The 5,705-nt window shown below is 37.1% G+C and overlaps 1 pseudogene; it reads left to right on the top strand.

Annotated features, from left to right (window-relative positions):
* The first annotated feature begins 2,011 nt into the window (after positions 1-2,011).
* Positions 2,012-4,071, top strand: LOC102472075 (olfactory receptor 7A17-like; annotated as a pseudogene).
* The last annotated feature ends 1,634 nt before the right edge of the window (positions 4,072-5,705 follow it).

Raw genomic sequence — 5,705 nt, 5'->3', positions numbered from 1 at the left:
CCGTCTCTCCCTCCCTCTATTACTCATTGCCATATTACCCCTATCCTTACTATCTCTAGTATCTGCAGTTGCCCTCCCTACTACTATACTTTCCAAACACTATTTTTATGATAGAGTGAAGGAATTGGGTATATATTGAGTGGGGACATAAAAAGTCTGTATTTCATGGTCTGGTTTGCTTTTCTTAGCATCAAGTCTTCCATATTTATCCACTTCCTATCAAATGTCAGGGTCTCATTGTTTTATGGCTAAGTAGTATTTCATAGAATATTATGCCACATTTTTCAACTCACTCATCTATTTTTGGACATTTGGGCTGATTCCACTTCTAAGCAATTATAAATAATGCTTCAGTAAACATGAATGTGCAAGCGTTTTTCAGACTGAGGGATTTTTCTATCCTTTGAGTAAATACCTAAGAGTGGAATTATTGGGTCATATTGTAGTTCTATTTGTAAGTTTCTGAGGAATCTCCATATCATTCTCCACAGTGGTTATTCTAATTTGCATTCACACCAACAGTGTAGCAGAGTTCCCTTTTCACCACAGCCTCTTCAGCACTTATCATTCTTTATATTTTTAATTTTAGCCATTCTGACTGAAGTTAAGTGGTAACTCATTGTGGTGTTGATTTGCATTTCCCTTGTGATAAGAGAGGTTGAGCATGTTTTCATATGCTTTTTGGCCATTCAGATGTCTTCTTTGGGGGATTTTCTGTTCAACTCATTTTCCCATCTTTTAATAGGTTTGATTATTGTTTTGTGAGTAAACTGCTTGAGTTCCGTGTACATTCTGGTTATCAGTCCCTTATCTGAGGTGTAGTTTGCAAATATTTGCAAATATATTCTCCCACTCTGAGGGTTGCCTTCTCACTCTATTGTTTCTTTTGCTGTGCAGACATCTTTGCTTTTTTTGCTTTAGAGTGTCTTCTGAATCTTTTGTATAATAAATTTTCTTTGTAACATTTGTTATCTTATGCCACATTTGTTTTATTATTCCTTATTCCACATGAGTTTTGTGATTAAATTTAACTCATGTGGAATTATTTACTTTAACTTAATGATAATTTGATACCATGTTATAAACACATTCTTTTGTGTTCATCTAAAATCATGTATATATTTTCATTAGCATATTTGGATCCATTAGTTTGTATGGTACAAAATTTTATCAATAGATACCATTGGTATTTTTTTCCCACTGCTTCTTTAAAAATATATATTTTAATATTATATATCTAGATCTTTTTGATTTAACCTGAAATTAGAGACCTTGGTTGATATAGTTCAATAAACATTTTAAAGTGTTTCTTCAATAATTTCTTTTTGTATTCTCAGTTCATTTTATTAAATACAGTCGTTTTGAATCTGTTCTATTTACTTGGTTATATATTCCCTATATTTCTCTCTTTTTAAATGTTTCTATAAATACACAGCACAAAGTAGTCACATCAGAATGTAGTTCCAAGTCCACGGGAAGCTTGCCAACTGGAATCTTTCTGCTATTTCTCCACTATTACAGGGCTACATTCATGGGGTACTAGGACAGCGTGTGACTGAAGAACCTTCAGTGTCTTCATATTTCTGCATGAAAAGGTTCCCTCATTACTCAACATCCCCTGATACCATCAATTAGTCTCCCTCTTATTCATTTTATGCAAGATGCCCTCTTTCCCAGATGTCTTTGCAGCTCCTGCCCTCTCTTACTTGAAGTCTCTACTCAAATGTCATCTTATCTGCCAGTTAAGAGTACACTTGTCCACTCTCTCATTTCTACATAATTTCATTGACCTCAAATAACCTGTTACTATGTGATGTGTCACACAATTATTTTTTTATCAGCTCATACTATCCAGCAGTAATTCTTAAGTGTTTTAGTTTCTTAGCAACTTGAATATTCATTATCTATATAGTACATGGAATTTGGTGGACTTTCAGGTTATATTATGCAAATTATGTGAAAAGTTGGAGAAGGGTTGAGAATGGGAAAGAAATTCCCAATCAGGCACAACATGGGAGGGTAAGGTGTACTAAAGAGGAGAGGAACCATATACAAAATAAAGAGAATGTGACAGCCCAGCAGTCTAACAATTGATGAGGCTGGATCTCACATGGTGGACCATAGTTCAAATCCTGGCTCTGGCGAAAAATCATGGCTGAATAGAGAAAGAGAGGAGAAGGTCATGTGACATGGCCATGTTTCATAAGGGTGTGCTTTATCCCCCCCCACCCTTTTTTTCTGTGTTTTTTTTTTTTTTTTAATGAGGTTTTTGCTACAGGGTGCGTACGCTCACCAGACAGACAGAGAGAGACAGAGAGACAGAAAGTGAGAAATCACCCCCCAGGGGGGATGGCCACACCGCAATCCCTTCTCCTCCATTCTCCTCTTGGGATCTTGGGCACGCACACACATGTGCCCAGCGTGAGTTTTAAGCCACCGGGTCTGGGACGCAAACTGCAGTCAACTACATGGGAGTCCAGCAACATAGCCATTATGCTAACTGCTGGTCCCTACTTTTCTGTTTTTTTTTTTTTTTTTTTAGTGAGTACATGCACTCTCTGGCAGTTAAAAAATGTGGAGAGATCAATTTATCCATTAAAAACCATAAATTGCGGGAACCAGCAGTTAGCGTAATGGCTATGTCGCTGGACTCCCACGTAGTCGACCGTGGTTCATGTCCCGGACCCGGTGGCTTAAAACTCACGCCAGGCGCGTGTGTGTGCGTGCCCAAGATCCCGAGAGGAGAATGGAGGAGAAGGGATTGCGGCGTGACCATCCCCCCGGGGGGTAATTTCTCGCTTTCTGTCTCTATGTCTCTGTCTGTCTGGCGAGCGCATGTGCCCTACAGTGAAAATCTCTCCAAAAAAAAAAAAAAAAAAACATAAATTGCATTTCAACTATGGAAGCAATTTTAAAAATTATCATTTAATTGTTTATCCCAGCATGAATGCATTGTATGTTGGTACAAAGTTATTAACATATACATTATCATTGTCAGTAAAAGTTAGTACTTTTTGTGAACTCTGTGAGCTAACTCTAAGTTATTCTGAGAGACAAATGAATCACAGTAATTTCTTTTTCCTGGTAGTCATGTCCATCAACTGGAACCAGATAATGATACAAGAATTTCAGATTTTCTTCTTCTGGGACTTTCAGAAGAACCAGAATTACAGCCCCTCCTATTTGGGATTTTCCTCTCCATGTACCTGCTCACGATGATTGGAAACCTGCTTATTATCCTTGCCATCATTTCCAATTCTCACCTGCACACCCCCATGTACTTCTTCCTCTCCAACCTGTCCTTCATAGACATCTGTTTCACCTCCACCACTATTCCAAAGATGCTGGTGAATATCCAGACACAGAGCAAGATCATCACCTATGCAGGCTGCATCACCCAGATGTACTTCTTCATGCTCTTCGTAGCATTAGATGACTTTCTCCTAGCAGTGATGGCCTATGACCGGTATGTGGCCATCTGTCACCCTCTACACTATACGGTCATCATGAACCCTCGGCTCTGTGTGTTGCTAGTTCTTTTTTCCTGGATTGTGGGTGTACTGATTTCATTATTACATACCTTAATGACATTGAGGCTGTCCTTTTGTACACAAGTGGAAATCTCCCATTTTTTCTGTGAACTTAATCAAGTGGTCCACCTTGCCTGCTCTGACACCTTTCTTAATGACATGGTGATCTACTTTGCATCTCTGCTGCTGGTTGGTGGTCCATTCTCTGGGATTCTTTACTCTTATTATAAGATAGTTTCCTCTGTTCATGCAATCTCATCAGCTCAGGGAAAGTATAAAGCATTTTCCACCTGTGCCTCTCACCTCTCAGTTGTCTCTTTATTATAGCACAATTATAATTGTGTACCTTAGTTCTTCTGTTATCCACAATTCTCACTCAAGTGCAGCAGCCTCAGTGATGTACACCTTGGTCATACCCATGTTGAACCCTTTCATCTACAGTCTGAGGAACAAAGATGTAAAGACGGCTCTGAGAAGTTTCCTGTGGAGGAAAACTATTAAAGGATCAAGTGTCCTCATAGTGAAGAAATGTGCTTGTTAGCAGGACTCAAAACATCAGGTAATAATGGTGAAAATCAGTCCAGATTCTGGAAGACTTTTTCCATTCAGTTATATTCTGGGTTGTCCATACCTTTGTTTTCAACCTCTCTATTTAATATAAATACTTTGCTTTTCTACTCTGATATCTAGATAGCTTTTTCCTCAACTCATTTTTGTATTTTCACAAGGTTATCCCAACCATAGATCTGAAATACTTGGAAATCCCCATTAATATCATGGACAAACATGAATTTACTAAAAATATTTTTTCTGCAATGACATATACTGAATAAGTTTTCCTATATTCTATGAAAATATCATATGCTGTACTTTATTTATGGGAACAAGATAACTACACTGGATTGCTAAGGTCAAAAATATAATTCAGGGGCAAGTTGGTGGCATAGTGGTTAATGTGCTGGCTGGCACATGGCAGACTGTAGTTCAAGTTCTGGAACTGGCAGCTTGAAAATCATTTTGGGCATGTTTGCATTTGTGCCCAAAATCCAGGCAGGAGAAGGGATTACAGTATGACGATTCCAACTTTAGAGTGATTTCTCACTTTCCTTCTCATTGTATCTTTCTCTTTTTCTCTCCAGTGAGTGTGCACACCCTATAGCAGAAGCTTTCAATGACAACAAAACTTGAAAGTAGAAAAAAAATCTGATATAATTTAAAAATGTTCTGTCCATAATTCCATGAAATGGTACAGTTTAGCACAGAAACTTTGGTATATAAATTGTCATTGGATTTTATTCCCATCTGTAAGATCATATATCTTTCCTAGCCTGGTGCCTGCAGTGCCTTCATAGTCACCAGAAATAAGTCATTGCTATCTATGTTACTCCAGATGGAATCTATTTGTGATGATACCTTTCAATAAATTGTTTGTCTTTTTATGACCTTAATGTCAGAGATCAATTTAAAGATGATTGCCCAAATTTTGACCTATGAATTGTACTCCTATGCAGAGTATTTTTCTTTAACTCTCTTTATCTACTTAGTTATGTGTAAAAGATTAGTGTTCATGTATAAAAGGGATTATTCATTTTGGTGAAGGCTGATTTGGTTTGACTTATGCTTTATTATTAATAATATCATCCTACTTCATATTGAAAATTTCCTGTGCTGCCTAAATATACAAAAACCAATGAAACCCTGGCATTTGATATGAAGTGGACAAAAATGGAAGATTTACTGCTAAATGAAACAAGCTAATCTGTTTCTCTAAATGAAACATATCCATCTTTTTTAAAGTTTGTCATAATCATCAAAGGGGCAATGAGTGTCTATTGTCAGTATCATCTATATCTTCTTTATGCCTAGATATCTTTTTTACTATTCATGATCAAAGCATTCCTCACAAGTAACCTTGAATTTCTGTGCAGTTATGCTATTCTGGGTTACAAGTATTTCTGCACAAACATACATATCTGGCTAACCTCTCCTGGTTTCCTGGAAAGGAATCTTGTCTTAGTTACTTTCTAACACAATCTTGTCAAGCAACTGAATAATGAAATAATCATGAATGGAGTGTTCAAAGATCAGAAATAAAAAGGAGTCAAAATACAAAGCAGAAGATTATTGTGATTGCCCTACATTCTGTTCACTTTGTTATTGTATTAGTTAGTTACT

The sequence above is a fragment of the Tupaia chinensis genome, unplaced genomic scaffold (genome assembly GCF_000334495.1).
Source record: "Tupaia chinensis unplaced genomic scaffold, TupChi_1.0 Scaffold142061_1, whole genome shotgun sequence".
Lineage (NCBI taxonomy): Eukaryota > Metazoa > Chordata > Mammalia > Scandentia > Tupaiidae > Tupaia > Tupaia belangeri.
Note: the sequence above shows the minus strand (reverse complement) of the source record. Positions and strands in the feature narration are given on the sequence as shown.